Source organism: Chlorocebus sabaeus, chromosome 4, assembly GCF_047675955.1.
Source record: "Chlorocebus sabaeus isolate Y175 chromosome 4, mChlSab1.0.hap1, whole genome shotgun sequence".
In the NCBI taxonomy this organism is placed as follows: domain Eukaryota; kingdom Metazoa; phylum Chordata; class Mammalia; order Primates; family Cercopithecidae; genus Chlorocebus; species Chlorocebus sabaeus.
In genome coordinates this window covers 62,923,051-62,940,858 of record NC_132907.1, presented here as the reverse complement: position 1 = coordinate 62,940,858, position 17,808 = coordinate 62,923,051, and the positions used below count along the sequence as shown (strand labels likewise).

The 17,808-nt window shown below is 48.1% G+C and overlaps 1 protein-coding gene across 2 annotated transcripts in view; it reads left to right on the top strand.

The window, feature by feature from the left end:
- Positions 1-3,548: 3,548 nt before the first annotated feature.
- Positions 3,549-17,808, top strand: part of PDZD2 (PDZ domain containing 2) — a 472,427-nt gene continuing 458,167 nt past the window's right edge. For both annotated transcript variants that reach the window (XM_037990734.2, XM_007961284.3), the window contains exon 1: positions 3,549-3,825. The gene's annotated coding sequence lies outside the window, so the exon portion shown is untranslated. The remainder of the gene's footprint in view (positions 3,826-17,808) is intronic.

Genomic DNA, 17,808 nt, shown 5'->3' with positions numbered 1-17,808 from the left:
TGGAATGTGACCTTGGGCACCCTCGTAGCTGTAATGTCACTCCACTTCACTGTTTCTCCAAGTATCCTCTGCGGGCCACCCAAATTGCAATCGCTGGAGGTTCTGGCTAAGGGGCATCTAGGGGTGCTCCAAAGACCAAGTATATAGCAGTCTCAGGGGGTGAGCCTGGAGTTTTTTAAATTTTCAAATCTTTTGGGAATCCTTAAGTGTAGTCCAGACTGGGATCCACTGAATTAATGTTTTACTATCATCGTTACTCATTTGTTCTTTCTTTTTTTTTTTTTTTTTTTTGAGATGGAGTCTGACTCCCAGACAGGAGTACAATGGCGTGATCTTGGCTCACTGCAAACTATGCCTCCCAGGCTCAAGCGATTCTCCTACCTCAGCCTCCCCAGTAGCTGGGATTACAGGCACCCGCTGTCATGCCTGGCTAATTTTTTCATTTTTAGTGGAAGCTGGGTTTCACTATGTTGGCCAGGCTGGTCTCAAACTCCTGACCTCAGGTGATCCGCCCCTCTTGGCCTCTGAAAGTGCTGGGATTACAGGTCTGAGCCACTGCGCTTGGCCGCATTTCTTCTTTTTAAGCCCCTTTCTTGGCCAGGGGATGGCTCATTCCAGTGTGAGGTCATGAATGGAAGAGTTAGGGGCCAGGAATTTGCGGAAGAAAGAAAAAAGGGTAATTAGCTAGGTAAACAGGAAGCTAGAATCTGTTTTGGAGATAAAATGAACCCACAGAGGCTGTGAGGAGAAAGGGAATTGAGCCAGTTGTTGACTAAGTTTACTTCTCCTCCCTTGAAATTTACTTGGAAGAGCAGCTGAGGCGGAAAGATGGAAAGCAGTCTTCTCAAGAGTTGGTAAGGAAACCTCCAGTTCTAGTTTCAGCTGCCTGGTCTGTAGATTTTTCTTCATAGTGGGAGAAAGCTCAGAGGTAAACCATATGGCACTGCAATCCATGAGAATCGACTTGGACTCACCTAAACCACACTACATTCTGTCACTGACACAGCTTGGGATCACACGTTTTTTTCTTTGTTCATCATTTGAATCCTCCTTTGCTCTGAAGTCTTAGATTTTCTATATACAGCCTCCTCCTCCACATCACATATATTATGAGCACTAAATTAAAATGGCAACTTTGATAGAAGTACTAATCTGTGACTAAATATTTAACAAGGGGGCAGAAAGAATTTACATTTTGATCTTCAAACATTGGAAAATAAATGCCCTCAGTTGTCAGCTTTCCAAATTGACAAGATTGCAAGGGCAAAACAAAATTTCCATGCATTTGATTGACCTCTTGTGAGTTGAACTATTATTAGCAGACGAGAACTTGCCAAAAATATCTGGAAAATATCAGCTGAAAAGTGATTGAAACGAAGTATTTAAAGCAGGTCAGCAGGGCCATGTCTGCAGGAGACAGATTATAAAATACATCTGCATATATTGTATTTATACATAATATATGCCACATATAACATACACATATATACCTAACAATTCATTTTCATTCAGCAAATATTTATGGAGTGGTTATTGGGCCAGATACCATGCCACCCTAGGCTTTGGGAACACAAACAATAAGCTTTAAGTTCTCTTACCTCCAGGAACTCACAAGCTAGAAATATGTGAGACAAAACACCGTAATTCCTACAACTTAATACACCTGACAAGGGTTAGATTAGCAATTTGCATAAAGTGCTACCATTGCAGCAATTAACAAGGCAGAGGAAACCTGATGTTTGTTCTGATGATCAGAGAAGCCTTTCCAGTAGAGATGACATTTACCTCCTTGGGATTTCAGCAGACACAAGAGAGTGAGAATGTCACTCTGGCAGAGGAAACAGAATTTACAGATTAGGAGTACATGGCTGGAATGAAAGAATTGGGGATGGCAGTGGATAAGAAATAGCAGTGACTGCAGTTTGAGTGATAAATTTATTTGCATATTCATTGATTCAGCAAACTTTTAATGGGTGCTGAGGGAGGTAGGCCCAAGCTATGTGCTGGGTACCGAGGCTGAGAAAACAAGGGACAGAGTGGTGGAAGATGGGCCTGGGATTGTGAAACAAACAGAAAGCACCAGCCCTCTTTGATCCTTCTGGAAGGATTTTTTGTGGTGTCCCAATGATACCTTTCATTGACAATGGTTACCATTTCATTGAGCACCTCCTAAGTACTGTGCTGAACAACTGTGTTACTGCTAGTTCTGGCAATCCTGCAGGATAGGTGTTTTCTCTATTTACACATAGGAAGAGAAGCTCTGAGTGCCTGAGAGTGCCCAGCTTGTCATATACGATGCTTGGATTTGTGCAAGCATTGATCTCAGTGGCCTGGTAATTATAAAAGCTGAAAAACAGCTGAAATCAAGAACTTCTCCACCCCAACCCCTGAGGACATTACCATCTCCAAATGCCTTGGGACCACTCGGGTCTCTGGTGTTGCGGGACAGCTCTGTCCGGTCTGTGCAGGTGATTTATGTCTGCGTGCTTTTCGGAGTTATTGCCTTGTTGGGCAGAACTGCAGCTGGGGCCTGCCCTGTCCCATCCCCATCCCCCCGAAAGCAAAGATTTCCAATTACTGTTCTGCAGAAAATGTCAAAAGCATTATTCAACTATTCATTATCCCGGTTTTGTAATTTTTCGTATGTTTTTACTCTTATCTGCCAGCACTTGAAAAAGACCAGCTTTTTCCTCTTAAGAGAGCTTAACTTGCAGAGCTGTGCAGTCTTCCTATTATGTTCTTATCATCCTCTCCCTGTGGTAGGCAGAATGACAAGGATGACAAAAAAAGAACCAAAAATATTTGAAGGCCTTCCTGAAAATCCACCGGAATGAAGGATCCCAAAAGCCTGAGGCTCCGTTCCTCGAGTGACCTGGACGGGAGCCAAGGGCGGCTGGCATTAGCTCTCACGGTCCACTCAGCAGGAGCTCGTGGCTAGTACTCATGGGACCAAAACCACCACCCCAGGGCCATGGGATTTCCCCCAGGGGCTTAACTGGGCGATTAAGCAGCTCTGAGGTGCCAAGAGGTCCCCTCTCCCCGAAATCCTCATACCGGTGCTAAATTACCTTTGGTATCCCAAGTACCAGAGGCTAAGGGTAGCTTGGGGTGAGTGGTTAGCTCTTCTCCCATCTCCTCTGGCCCCTCCGCCCCATTCTTTGATAAGGCAATTGACATTTTTCTTTTTGCTTTGTAAAGTGCTATGCAGAGGCAACTTCACATCCCCTAGCTCGCTCTGTTCCACCTAGATGGCGCCCTAAGCCCCGCCTGTATGGAGATTCGGAGCAGCCATCTCCCTGGATGCCTTCCTCCCAAGATCCCCAGGTTTCTGAAACCGGCGCACCAGGACTCCTGGCTCACCCAGAGGGACTCCTTGCCCGCGGCGGGGCTCGCTCGGGGAAATCCCCGCCCACCTTGTTATTCCTGCAGGGGAATCCCCGCCCCCCGTCCCTGTCACTCCGGTAAGGGAGTTCCCGCCCCTCGAATCAACCAGAGGGAGGGAATCCCCGCCCATCCCGGAGGCTCGGCGGATCCCTTGCGCAGCGCGGCGAGCAGTGGACTCCAGCGCCGGTGCGTGCCGGCCCCGGGCAGCGGGACGCGGCGGGGCGGCGGCTGCAGGCAGCGGAGGAGCCGCAGGCCGAGCCCAAGGCACCGGGATTGCGCCTCCCGCGGCTGCCGGCGAACCGCGGCTTTGCAGCTCGGGGCAGGCGCGGCGGCGGCACCGGTGGTGGCCGCGGTGGCGGCAGCTGCGCGGGGACCCGCCGGGCGGCGCCTGGGTCTGGACGTGCGAGGAAGCCGCGGGAGCCTCGGCCGAGCCCCGAGCAGGTGAAGCGACCGTCCCGCTGCAGCCGGGACGCGCGGCTCCGGGTGGGCAGGGGATCGGGGAGGCTCGGCACCCCCGAGACCGTGTGTGCCCAGGAAAGTTTAGCGACAAATCTGGGTGCGGGAATCCCAGCCCTGGCAGGGCGGGGAGTGAGGACGCCGAACCGGGGTCCCACGTTGGGCGGCGCAAACTCCTCTAGCATCCGGCCGGGGACGGGGAGGGCGCAGCGCAGGGGAGGGGGCTGGACAGAGCGGGACCGAGACAGCGGGACACCCGGAGACTCACTGCCGGGGGTACCCAGGACAGGGCCGGGAGCTCCTGCACGGGCGCGCATCCCGGGTCCACATCCCTGGGCCGTCTTCTGGTCCCCTCCTCCGGCAGGAGCGGAGGTACTCAGGTACTCCGGCTTCAGGTAATGTCTGGGGACCATCCTACCTCGGGCGTGTTTCATCTCTCGCCCCCTCTCTGCCCAAATGAGACGTTAGACGCGGGGCGAGGGAGTGCAGAGGGCGCGCAAAGAGCAAGGGCATCTTAGGGCCGGTTATTGGCGTCTGCCAGGGAGATGGGGAACATAATGATAGGGAAATCCTCCCCTCCCTCTGAAGTCGAGTTTCTTCTAAAACCTGGTTTCCCCCTCCCTGTCTTCCTCTCTCCCTCCCTCGGGTTTGCGTTTGTGTTTTAAGTCTTTGAGCTGCCTGTGGTCCCCGCTATTTGGAAAATCCATGAAAGCGCAAGGCTGAATTGAGCAGCAGGAGGGTCCAGGACCCCTGGCAGGAATTTGCCAGAAGCTGTCCTCGGCAGCCCAAATCTACGCAGAGACCTTGATAAGGGACACTGGAGTGGGAGGAGGACGAGGTCTGGCATGGGCTGGTCGCAGAGACTGGAATGGCAGGCACGAGGGCATTCCAGAGCTCCAGACCTGCCCTGGGACTGGCGGTTGGGCAGTGTTGGGGGATGGAGCTGAGTCTGAGTCCGTCCCCTGCAGCTGGCTGGCCCAACCTCTTGCCTCCACCAAAGGTAGGGTAGGTGGATATGTTTGCCTTGACAAATCGCAGTGAAACTACTGGAAGTGGTTGCTGAGTGGCTGCAGTAAGTGATGCCCTGATCTGTCCTTGCAGAGAGACCCCCTGGACCTTCAGGGCCTCTTCTCCAGGGGGGTCTCCCACACTGGAGGGCTTTAGGGGCCTGGCATCTCTACTGGGCCAGCTTTTGTGGGTTGTGACTTCTGGGTGGCTGCCAGATAGGTACAGGTTGGCAGGTGTGGAGTGGGAGTGCTGCTTGTGGGGGCAGAAGAGAATGTTTCAGAACACACCCCTGACTGTAGGTGGTGGTTCTGGCTTCATCAATTCCTTCTTCCATTAGGATGGGTCCAGAGCTGCTGCTCCTATAATAACCATCCAGTGGTGTGAGTGAGTGAGTGTGTGTGTGTTGCGGGGGTTAGGTGTAGGAGTAGGGGGCTGTCAGGTGCTATGAGAGGAAGAATCAGAACCATGTAAAGTATATAAATGCACCTACCTTGACATAGTTAATATGCTTCTGGAAAAATATTGAATTATACTTTAAATCTATCCCTGAAATTGATTTTGCATGCACTTTATGGCAGTTTACTATTTAAGGAAACTTATGATAATTGCTCTATTCATTTCAATCATTTTATTTTTGGAATACCTGTGGTTTGCTGTGCTGGAGGCTGAGGAGGCCTCGAGGTTCCAGGATATGCTTAGATGAAAGACGTTCCCTTGCTGCTGTCAGTCTGTCAGTGTCCGTCCAGCAGGAGAAGGGGGAGAAACCTGCTGAGCACTATGGTGCAGACCAGTGCACAGGCTGCATGTAGTAGATGCCCTGTGTTGATTGGATGAGGGAGCGAAGGGATGATTAAGTGAGTAAAGTACCTGAAGAGTGGTCCAAATAAAACATTTTGGGAGTATGGAGGAAAAAGAAGTCACTTTTGTCAGAGAGGATTTGAAAGGCTTTGTGGAGGAGCTCTTAGGTGGAATTGAGAGGTTGATCCTGAGGACTCAGTGCTAAGGACTCAGAGGAACTTAGTTCTCCAGATAGTAGGGAGATGTGTGGGATTTCTTTCTTTCTTTCTTTCTTTCTTTTTTTTTTTTTTTTTTTGAGACTGGGTCTCATTGTTGCCCAGACCCAAGCAATCCTCCCACCTAAGCCTCCCAAGTAGCTGGGATCACAGGTGTGTGTCACCACACCCAGATAATTTTTGTGTTTTTTTGGAGATGGGATTTCACCATGTTGCTTATGCTGGTCTCGAACTCCTGGGCTCAAGTGATCCTGGTGTCTTGGTCTCCCAACGTGCTGGAATTACAGGCATGAGCCACTGTGCCCAACCTGGACCCTCGTTCTGCTCCTACACAACCCTTTAGCACACTCACCATGCTTCCCTGGGTGTGTTTCTTTAGGGCTTTATTTTACTCATACCCAGATAAGGCCTGGAACAGTTGCTAATCAACTTCCTCAGGTTAGACAGGAAAAGAGGCAGAGGGAACACCCTAGGCCCCACCGCCCTGGGCTGATCATACATAGGGTGTTGTGGAAACCCTCTACCAGAGGCTCCAGGCCTGGTGAGTTGAACAAGATAACACAGAGCTGTGGATACTCCCTTGCTTTTGATCATGTGGGCCTAAGTGACTCAGACCATGGTGTTGGGGGCGTCTCTGTTGGAAGGTGGCTCCAGGTCTCTCCTACTGCACCAACCGCAAGGGGACAAATTCCAAAGATGAACCCTCAAAAGGTCAGGAGCAAATCCAAAGAGAAGCTGAATCTCTTTAAGAAGACAGACTTAGAGACTCAACAGTTTCAGCCTCTTTCTTCTGCCCTCAGACACCTCCCCGCAGCACCAGGGAGGATGCTGAGGTCAGAGTTGAGTTTCAAGGACAGGAAGAGCTAGGCAGGCAAGCCCATGAACGAGGTTAGCAGACAAGTGGAGAGGCAGGGATGTCTCAGAGGCGCCCACACCCAGAAGGATGATAGGAAAAGGCCACTGATAGAACAGTGTCTGTGAGGGGTGTTCATGAAGCCAGGCTGCAAGGGAAGAAGGAGACAATGATTGCCAAGACAGTGACACTGCGGGTATAGACACTGGATCCAGAAGTGTGCTGGTTGAAAATAATCCACAGAGTATTTTGAGGAGGTTGTAGCATTGAAGGAAGGTTTATTCATGAGAGTCCCTCCGTTCTCCCTCCCAGGCATGTTTGGTAAACACAAGAGATGTGCGAGACCAGATCAGGGGTGTTTGGGCTGGAAGAGGCGAGCAAGTGCGGGGAAAAGAACAATTCTGGCATCTGCCTTCCCTGGAAGGCCAGAGGGAAGCAGAGGTTGGTGAGGCCCTGGAGAGAATGAGGAAAACAGCGGAGGCATTTGCTGAGACCTGGGGTCACTTCGTGAAGCTGGGGGCTGGGAGAAAGGGGGGCTGTACTGCTGCCTGCCAGAGGAAGCAAACTCGGCACCTGGCACCAGTGGAGGCAGCCAGGAGGGAAAGGAAGGTCCTGAGTTGGGGTCATAGGCTTTGGCTGGAATCCTAGCAGTGCAGAGAACTTCCTGCTGGGCCAGATGATTAGAGATTTTGAAGCCTCCATTTGCTCATGTGTAAAATTGGTGCAGTCGTTACTTCACATTGTTCTTAGGAGGAATCAAAAGAGGTCCTAAGGTGTGTTTGGAAGGCCCTCCATGGTAGCATCTGCTGTATGGTGGGTTCTTTTGAGTAGCGTGTCCAGAAATGCATAAACCGCTCCCCAAAGTCAGTGAGAGCCCAGTTGAGTGTAGAAGGCAGGAGTTTTTAACAGACTTGCCTGAAGCTTTCTTTCAGCTGTGGATGAAAAGCTTTGGACTACTCCGAGCTGTTGGGTCTCCCTGTTCGCACCTTGACGAATCCTTCAAGGTTTCTGTCTTTTAATCTGTTGGCTTGTTGCAGTACTGCATCTGAATTTAATGTCCCTCTGTTATGCAAAGATCCAGTTACCAGGTGCAAAGCAGGGAGAGGCTGGATGGTCTCCTCTGTCCTCCGTGCTTCGGAAGGGGGATCATGCACTCACACTTGGTAAGGCCTGCATTTGAGGAAGCTGAGGCCCAGAAAAACAGAGAACTTGCCCCATTAGACAACTAGAACTAGAGTCACAAAACACAGTTGCTTGATCTGGGGAACGCTTGTCTTTCAATAGCAGTGGTGTTGTCCAAAGTGCAGGTGGCTGAGGAAGAATTAAAAATCTGTACTCACCCTTGGTTTTATTAATGGGTCTTTGATTATAGTTGAAAAGATGAAAAAATAATCTCACTTATTAGTGAAGAGGGAAAGAAAAGGAGTACTTGACTTACTAAACACTAAGTAGATATGTGCCAAATTAAATGAAATTGGGGGAAATATGAATTTATTTTGTTTTGAGACAGGGTCTCACTCTGTCACCCAGGCTGCAGTGGCATGACCATGGCTCACAGCAGCCTTGACCTCCCAGGCTCAAATGATCCTCCCACCTCAGCCTCTGAAGTAGCTGGGAAGCTGAGACAACAGACACTCACCACCACACCTGGCTAATTATTATTTGTTAAAAATTTTTTGTAGATGCGGGGTTTTACCATGTTGCCCAGGCTGGTATCAAACTCCTGGGCTCAAGCGATGCACCCATCTCAGCTGCCCAAAGTGCTGGGATTATAGGCATTGAGGACTGTTTTTTAAGGAAATGGAAGTATAGAATTATCTGGAAAATTTTCTCAAATTATTCCTTATTTTCCAACCGGGTGGTCTATGTCTAGATTTGGACCTATGCATAGGTTGCATATAAAACGATGGATCTTTTTATGGTATCTAGAAATTTGACAATCTTGATCTCCTATTAACCGTACTTTAGAAATAGAGGAAAGACGGAATTGGAAAAGAAGACATTTCCCGTGGGTTCTGGCGGGGAGGGTTTGAAGCCAGGTAGGTCATCTGATTCCATCCGATTGTCTGAGAGCTAAAGAGTTCTGCGTTCTATTTACAAATGTGTTCAAGAAGACACTGGGAGCATTTACAGTTTGAAAACTTAATAGTTGAAGAGGCCTTTTGTGGTCTGATAAGGCGGCTGAGCCGAGAGACGGTTTGTTAAGACACTAGGCATGCGGAGAAGACACATTTGTCTTTTAAGCCTCTCCAGCTCCAGGAAGAGGCCTACCCCTGGCCGTGGCCTCTCTCCGGTGCCAGTAGTGTATTCACCCCACACTCTCGATGAAGCCAGAAAACAGTCTCCATTCTGAGAGTCCTGGCTGCTCCGTGCATGCATTCCCTACCAGAATGCGTTCTGAGTGAATAATGAGTGGTCTATTAACTTCCAGAAAATCAGAAACTTAAGATTCTCAACTCTCTTTATGAAGCCATTGAATGAAACCAGATAGCATTGAATACCTGGCTGACAAAGTTATTCTTGGATTATTTGTTTTTAGGTTATACAGTGTATCTGGGGCTCATCAAGCCCTCTAGGACACATGAAGAGGTTTTGGAGAAGCAGCATTGGGGGAACCGACTTCACAGCAAAGAGGATTAATTTTGCACACACAATTGTTGCGAGCTCTGAATGAAATAATAGCAAGGAGATGGGGGAAGTTTTGTTGTTTTTTAAGTCTAAGAAGCAGGCTGAAATGCCTAGATATCCACAGGAGGATTAAAAAAAATCACAAATTCTTAAGGATCTGCAGGTCCTTGAAAGGGCATTATCCAATCTCTTGCCTTCAGGGAGAAATAAACTTAGCTCATTCTAGTTAAGGATCTACAGTTTTAACAGCTTCCTGAGGAAGGGGCGTCCATGGCATATTTGGCCCTTAACACAGTGATGCCCCAGACTGGTTCTTTGAGGTGTTTTAGCAGGAGTCGAAATGGATTTCAGAGGAGTTATTCTTAGTCTCGTTTTTTCTTTTTTTTTTTGAGATGGAGTCTCGCTCTGTTGCCCAGGCTGGAGTGCAGTGGTACGATCTTGGCTCACTGCAACCTCCGCCTCCTGGGTTCAAGTGATTCTTCTGCCTCAGCCTCCCGAGTAGCTGGGATTATAGGCGTGCACCATCACGCCCAGCTAATTTTTGTATTTTTAGTAGAGATGGGGTTTCACCGTGTTGGCCAGGATGGTCTTGATTTCTTGACCTTGTGATCCGCCTGCCTTGGCCTCCCAAAGTGCTGGGATTACAGACATGAGCCACTGTGCCCGGCCAGTCTCATTTTTATCAACACTTGGACACCTCTAGTACTTGACTTTGCAAGCCCTAGACTTTATCATCCAAGTTAACACAACAGACCCTGTTGTCCTGGCCTCAGGACAGCCATCATCCTGCTTGGCTAAAAATAAAGACGGCACTCATACAGTGTAGAATTAGGATTCCTTCCGTGAGCGGGGGCACGCTTTGTGCTGTGGCTACCCCAAAGTCAATTCCCTGGCTGGGACCTGCCAGCTCAGGCAGTGGGAGTTGTACTGGGAGGAGGGTGGGAGAGATGGTAATTTTGGATCTCAGTGTACTCAGTAGGGAGAAGGGGGCAGGGAACTGGGCTGCCTTACATGGGAGGCCTCCGGGCATCCCCAGGCAGCTGGTGGGAGGAGAGAGGGTGCCAGGGAGCTTTGCGCTACAGGGGGCCTTCTCACTACTGTCACTCCTAGGGAGATCTCAGGATACCTGGGGGTGGGGGGAACAAAATAAACACCAACTCTTTTGTCCCTTTCACCAAAGGCCAGCACGTTTCCGATGCCTGTCTAAGGTGAACCTGGCTTGTCCTGTTTACACGTCCTGGGATGTTACTGTAATTCCAGTATTCCAGAAGACTCTGTTTCTGGAGAGTGGATAGGCAAGCATATTTTGGGGTAGCCATAATATCTTGGGTTGGTGGGTACAGGTTTGAACACCCAGTAATGCCCCTTACCCCTGAGGAATTCCAGGGACTGAGCCACCAGAAATGTCTTCAGGAGCCTGACCCCTCCATGTCATGATCATTAAGGGTAGCTCCTGACACTGCTTATGTTTGCATGCAGGTGATCAAATGGAATCATACGCTGTCTCCAAGAGCGCGAAGGTTTCTTTTTCTTTTTCTGTTTAATAAAGCAAGATGTCAGTCAACTCTACATTTTTGTGTGTTGGCCAATGGACACTTATAAAATGTCTGATTTCGGCTGTGTTTCAGTTGAACACCCCCCACCACCCGCCAAACACACTCTTTCTGGCCCAGTGTGTTTTATAGAGATTTGGGTAAAACTAGGTTGTGCTCTATGGGTCCCCTGGTGAAGAGAATTCACTTCCAAGGCTAAAGCAACCATGCAAATATTATTACAAAACCACTCAGCATACAAAATTGGCATAGCTTTCCTCCACAGTTTGCCACTGCCCACTCTCCACTCCTACCCCGCCCTGGCCACCTTAATTCCCAGTATCATTAGGCTGAAAGAGGGACAGCTGTTTCCAGAAAATGTGCTCCGAGTGTCCTCATCAGTGTGGATTCCCAAGAGAGAACAGGCAGTGAGATGGCACGAGGAGAGGAAGGTACTGGAAAGAATTGCATTAACCCCTCTCTGGACTTACTGCTCGTCTTTAAAAACCTAAGCAGATGTCAGGCTTATTGATTTCTTTATTGGTGGCAGCTGTGGAACTGCAGTCCACTATTTTTGGCACCTGGGAGATGCACACGGCCCCTGAGCACACTTCTCGCCTTCTGATCCCTGATCCCTCACCTGCTCAGCTTCCAGGGCTCCATCTTTATCTTGAGGATCTCTGAAGACTGACTCTTCCCCCGTACTCTTCAGGATCCAGTACAATGCCTAGTATGTGGGTAAAAATTAAAATTAGTTGAATGTTCACTATTTGGCAGGCACTGTTCTAGACACTTGCCACATACAGCTCATTCAGTTCTCATAATCTGATGAGGTACATACTGTTATTACCTCATGTTCGTTTCCTGGCGCTGCCGTCAGAAATTAAAACAGCCGAAATTCATCCTCTCCCAGTATCCTCTTCACGGGTCTGAAGTCTGAAATCAAGGTGTTGACAGGGCTGTGCTCCCCCTGGAAGCTCTAGGGGAGAAACCTTCCCTGCCTCTTGCAGCTTCTGGGAGCTGTGGACATTCCTTGTGCTGCTTCAGCCCAGTCTATGTGTGTGTCGTCACATTGCTTTGTCTGTGTGTCTATGTCTTCTCTCTTGTCTGCATGTTTCTACTTCGTGTGTCTCTTATAAGGACATTTGTCATTGGAGTTAGGGCTACCCAAATAATTCAGGATGATTCCAACTTGAGATTATTAATTTAATTACATCTGCAAAGACACTTTTGCCAAATAAGGACACATTTGCAGGTTTTGGGATGTGGGTATATCTTTTGGGGAGCTACTATTCAACCCACTACAACCCCTTGTGCGATGGAAAAATGGTGATACAGTGTGGTGAAGCGAATTCTCTGAGGTTACACAGCCAGGAGTTGCTAGAATTGGAATTTACATACAGCAGCCTGGCTCTAGAGCTTCCGTATGGACCACTACTCTCTCTTGCCTTTTAGTAAATGTGCTCCATGATTGTTCACGGTATGAATGGATGGCAGGATAGGTGGGGAAATAGATGGACAAAAAGATGCTTGATAACAATAGTTGGCCTACATTCTCCTTCCTTCCCAATGTGTTGAAAATAATAACAATAACTGATATTTATTCTTTTATGCTCTTGACCCGAGACTTATTCTTGGATCCTCTTTTTTGGCTATTCTAGGGAGAGCTCAACTATCTCAAGGCATTGCCTACCATCTGTGCGCTACTGCCTTCCAAATTGATGTCTGTAGCCTTGATCTCTCTGCTGTGTTCCAGACTCATGTGCCCCACTGCCCCCTGACCATTCCAGTGGGGGCATTCTAGGGATCTCTAACCTAGCACGACAAAATGCAATCCTTGATATGTCTCTTTCAAGTTAGTTCTTTCCTTCTCCTCCTGCCATCTCAGCAAACGGCACCACCATCCACCCAAGGGCTCATCCCCAAAACTAGAAACCACCATTCTCTTTTCCTGACATTCTGTATCCAAATCCAGGAGTAAGTCCTGTTGGCCCCACCTCCAGCCTCCACCCTGTTCTCCTGCCTCCACGGCAGCCACCCTTTTAAAAGTCACCGCCATCTCACCCCTGGACCCATGCTGCAGTCATCTTCTCACTGGGCTACCTGAGGACACTCTTGACCCCAGTCCTTTTCCTCCGAGCAGCCAGAGGGGTCTTTTATTGTTTTAAGACTTTTTTTTTTTTTTTTTTAACATAGCAATTTTATGTTCACAGACAAATTGAGAGGAAAGTACAGAGATTTCCTATATACCTGTTGCCCCTATACATGCAGAGCCTCCGCTCTCGTCAACATCCTTCACCACAGTGGTTCATTTGTTATAGTCGATGAACCTGTGTTGGAACATCGTTATCCCTCGAGCCCATAGTTTACGTTAGGGTTCACTCTTACATTCTATGGGTTTGGATAAATGTATAATGTCGTGTATCCACCATTATATTATAATACAGAGTAGTGTCACTGGCCTAAAAATCTTCTGTGCTCTGCCTCCTATTCATCCCTCCTGCCCCCCAACCCAGAGGGGTTTTTTGTTTGTTTGTTTGTTTAAGAGATGGGGTCTCACTGTGTCACCCAGGCTGGTGTCAAACTCCTGGGCCCAGGCCGGGCGCGGTGGCTCAAGCCTGTAATCCCAGCACTTTGGGAGGCCGAGACGGGCGGATCACGAGGTCAGGAGATCGAGACCATCCTGGCTAACACGGTGAAACCCCGTCTCTACTAAAAATACAAAAAACTAGCCGGGCGAGGTGGCGGGCGCCTGTAGTCCCAGCTACTCGGGAGTCTTGAGGCAGGAGAATGGCGTAAACCCGGGAGGCGGAGCTTGCAGTGAGCTGAGATCCGGCCACTGCAGTCCAGCCCGGGCTACAGAGCAAGACTCCGTCTCAAAAAAAAAAAAAACTCCTGGGCCCAAGCGGTCCACCCGTTTTGGCCTCCCAAACTTCTGTGATTACAGACATGAGCCACTGTGCCTAGCCAGAGGGGTCTTTTAAAAACGCAAGTCATATCACTCCCCGGCTTAAAACTGGACATTTCTTATTGCCATTTCAGTGTGATTCAGGCTCCTTGCCCCAATCCACCTCTCCTATGACTCCTTCTCTTACCACTCATTGCCCTCACTCCATGCCTGACATGCTGTACTTCTTTCAGTTTTGAAACACATCAAGTTCTGTCCCATATCAGTGCTCTTCTTCTGCTTGGAAACATCTTCCCCCAGATCTTCACAGGAACATATGATCTAACAGGACCACCCCCAGGTACTCTATCACATGACTCCTGTTTGAAATAAAATCTTTGGTTTATTCATTTATTGTCTGTCTCAGCTATTGGATCATAAGCTCCATTAAAGCAAATAACTAGTTTGTGTATCTCACATGCTGAAAATAGTTCCTATTTCTGCCTTTCCTTTAAGGGTTCAAGGAAGAGGGTTTAAAATATCCAGTCTCGGCTGTGCGTGGTGGCTCACGCCTGTAATCCCAGCACTCTGGGAGGCTGAGGCAGGCGGATCATGAGGTCAGGAGTTCGAGACCAGACCAGCCTGGCCAATATGGTGAAAACCCATCGCTGCTAAAAACAAAAATTAGCCAGGCGTGGTGGCGGGCGCCTATAGTCCCAGCTACTCAGGAGGCTGAGGCAGGAGAATGGTGTGAACCCAGGAGGCGGAGGTTGCAGTGAGCCGAGATCACATCCCTGTATTGCAGCCTGGGCGACAGAGTAAGACTCCATCTCGAAAAAAAAAAAAAAAAAAAAAAGGTCTTAGGGCAAATCAGAAAAAATCTTGAGCCTCAAAGAAGAGAAAGAGAAATGATCTTCTTAGCATCTCAAGATTAAGTCCCAAGCCAACTAGAGAAATAGTACATTGGGAATCTGAGTGAGTATATTTCTTCCCTGTGTTAACAATCTGTGTCCTGGGTTTATGAGCAGGAAAATGAATTATCCAGTAGACACTCAATAAATGTCTGTTGAACAAGTCAAGCACTTAAAGCATTTCAGGCACTGTTCCCAGTTATCCTTACTTTTCGGATGAGGAAACATAGGCTTGGAGAGGCTAAGTGACTTGCCTGAGGTTACATATCTATTAAGAGTTGGAGCAGGCTGAGCGCAGTGGCTCACACCTGTAATCCCAGCACTTTGGGAGACTGAGGCGGGAGGATCATGAGGTCAGGAGATCGAGACCAGCCTGGCTAACATGGTGAAACCCTATCTCTACTAGAAATACAAAACAATTAGCCGGGCATGGTAACGGGTGCCTGTAGTCCCAGCTACTCAGGAGGCTGAGGCAGGAGAATGGCATGAAACCTGGGAGGCGGAGCTTGCAGTGAGCCGAGACTGCACCACTGCACTCCAGCCTGGGCAACAGAGTGAGACTCCATCTCAAAAAAAAAAAAAAGGTTGGAGCAAGAATGTGAATCCAGATCTCTCTGTCTACTAAGCCCCTATTCCCAACCACGATTCCATACAGAATCTCTGAGAGGCAGGAACTGCCTAGGATCCCTAAAGTCTCTACAGAGCCCTGAGTTTACTAATTCATTTTCCTGCTCATGAACCCAGGACACAGATTGTTAACACACAAGGAAGAAATATACTCACCCAGATTCCCAGTGTACTACTTCTCTGAAAAGTTGGCCTGGGACTTAATCTTGAGAAGCTAAGAAGTTCTTTTTCTCCACTTTAGGAGTTTCAGGCTCAAGACTTTTTCTGATCTTTCTTGCAACTTGATGGTTTAAACCCTCTTCTTCGAACCCTTAAAGGGAAGGTAGAGATGACCAGGTTGAGTCCTTATATGCAAAGGTAGAATTTTTCTGTAATCAGAAAATGCTCTGAGGTCATCTTCCTCCTGGTTTTCCTTACACATGAACACTTTTATGTAGTTTGGTCTTTTCGGCTTCCACGTTTCTTCCTAGCTGATAAGAGCCCTAGGGTGAGAGCATGGACTCCATTTTCAGATCGGCTGTTAGCAAGAGCCTCTCCATTGGGTCTTGCTAAAAGACTGGTCCATTTCTTCGTCACTAGCTTTGAGCCAGTCGTGAAAGAAGACAAAGGACAGGTTCTTACCAGGTGTAGGGCTCAAAGTTTGCAGCCTAGGGAGAATGAGAAATCACCTATTCATTTATTTCCCTGTTGTTGGACCTCCTTTTAAAAATAAGTTCCATCTTGAGAATTACATCAGCATCCCAGTAAGTAAACATCAGACAAAAAACTACTATTTCAGGCAAATAGTAATTGTGACAATGTCCAAGACCCACAACTGTAGGTTGGGCTTTTATTCATAGAAAGGTCTATAGTGGCTGATTTTTAGTGTATCTGGCAAATATAACTGCTCTCCTGCAGAAAGGTAGAACTCTGGCCTTTTGATATATCATGCACTTCACCTCTGCTGTCGTGAGTGGGGTTTGCTATGGTAACCAGAACTTTGCCCGAGGGTTGTGCATGTAAGGTGTCACTCATTGGTAGTACCCTTTATTTTTAGCAGAAACCAAATAGGAGCTGCTCATTGTTCCTGCTAACATGCAGGTGGGTAGTCACAGTGGAGCTTGGGAAGAATTGTATGTGCTGTTCTCATGGGGAATGTCACCACCCACCACAGTTCTCATTTGTTAGAGCAAGATGTGCTTCTGGATTTCCATTGGTTAAAATCTGTGCTGAAAGTTGTGCACTAGGATAGTTGGACTTGTTTTTTTTTTGAGACAAGGTCTCCCTCTGTTGCCCAGGCTGGAGTGCAGTGGCACGATCTTGGCTCACTGCAGCCTCAACCTCCCAGGCTCAAGCGATTCTCCCACCTCAGCCTCTTAAGTAGCTGGGACTATAGTATGCATCACCATGCCTGGCTAATTTTGTTTGTTTGTTTGTTTGGAGATGGTGTCTTGCTCTGTCACCCAGGCTGGAGTGTAGTGATGTGATCTCGGCTCACTGGAACTTCCACCTCCTGGGTTCAAGCAATTTTCCTGTCTCAGCCTCCTGAATAGCTTATTTCAGGTGCACGCCACCATGCCCGGCTAATTTGTGTATTTTTTTTTTTTTTTTTTTTTTGTAGAGATAGGGTTTCACCATGTTGGCCAGGCTGGTCTCGAACTCCTGACCTTGTGATCTGCTCGCTTTGGCCTCCCAAAGTGTTAGGATTACAGGGATGAGCCACCGTGTCTGGCCTGTTTTTTTGTTTTGCTTTTCTTTTGTTTTTGTTTTTGTTTTAGAGACAATGTCTTGCCATGTTACCCAGGCTGGTCCCAAACTCCTGAGCTCAAGTGATCCTTCCGCCTTGGCTTCCCAAAGTGTCAAGATTACAGGTGTGAGCCACCACCCTGGGCCTGGACTTGATATTTTAAATAACTCTTTTTCAACTACTCTTCCCCATCTTCGTCTTGACACAGCATGTAAGGTTTGACGACAATGGCAGTCCTGCAGATAGGAGGTGGGTGCTTCCCATAAAGCCACTGAAAACTATGCAAGCTCAGCAAACATTCGAAGGAGGTAACTTCTCAACATGACACTCATTTCTTTCCGAGTGCTTATGCTTTGTCTTCACTGCCCCCAAATCAACTTTTTTCCTTTTTTCATCCAACTAGTGTTTATTTAGCACATGCCACATAGAGAAAAGATATATATATTTCATATTCTCAGTATAGGGAATAAAAATAAAATTCAGTTTGGCTTGAATTATCAATTGCATCAAATTGTTTGGCTGTCTTCCGGATCAGAGGGAGGAAAAATGGTGAAAACATTGCTTCGAGAACATAGTGGCCAGGTGCAGTGGCTCATGCTTGTAATCCCAGCACTTTGGGAGGCCAGGGCAGGCAGATCACTTGAGGTCAGGAGTTCGAGACCAGCCTGGCCAATAGGGCAAAACCACAGCTCTGCTAAAAATACAAAAAATTAGCTGGGCATGGTGGTGTGCGCCTGTAGTCTCAGCTACTTAGGAGGCTGAGGTGGGAGAATCGCTTGAACC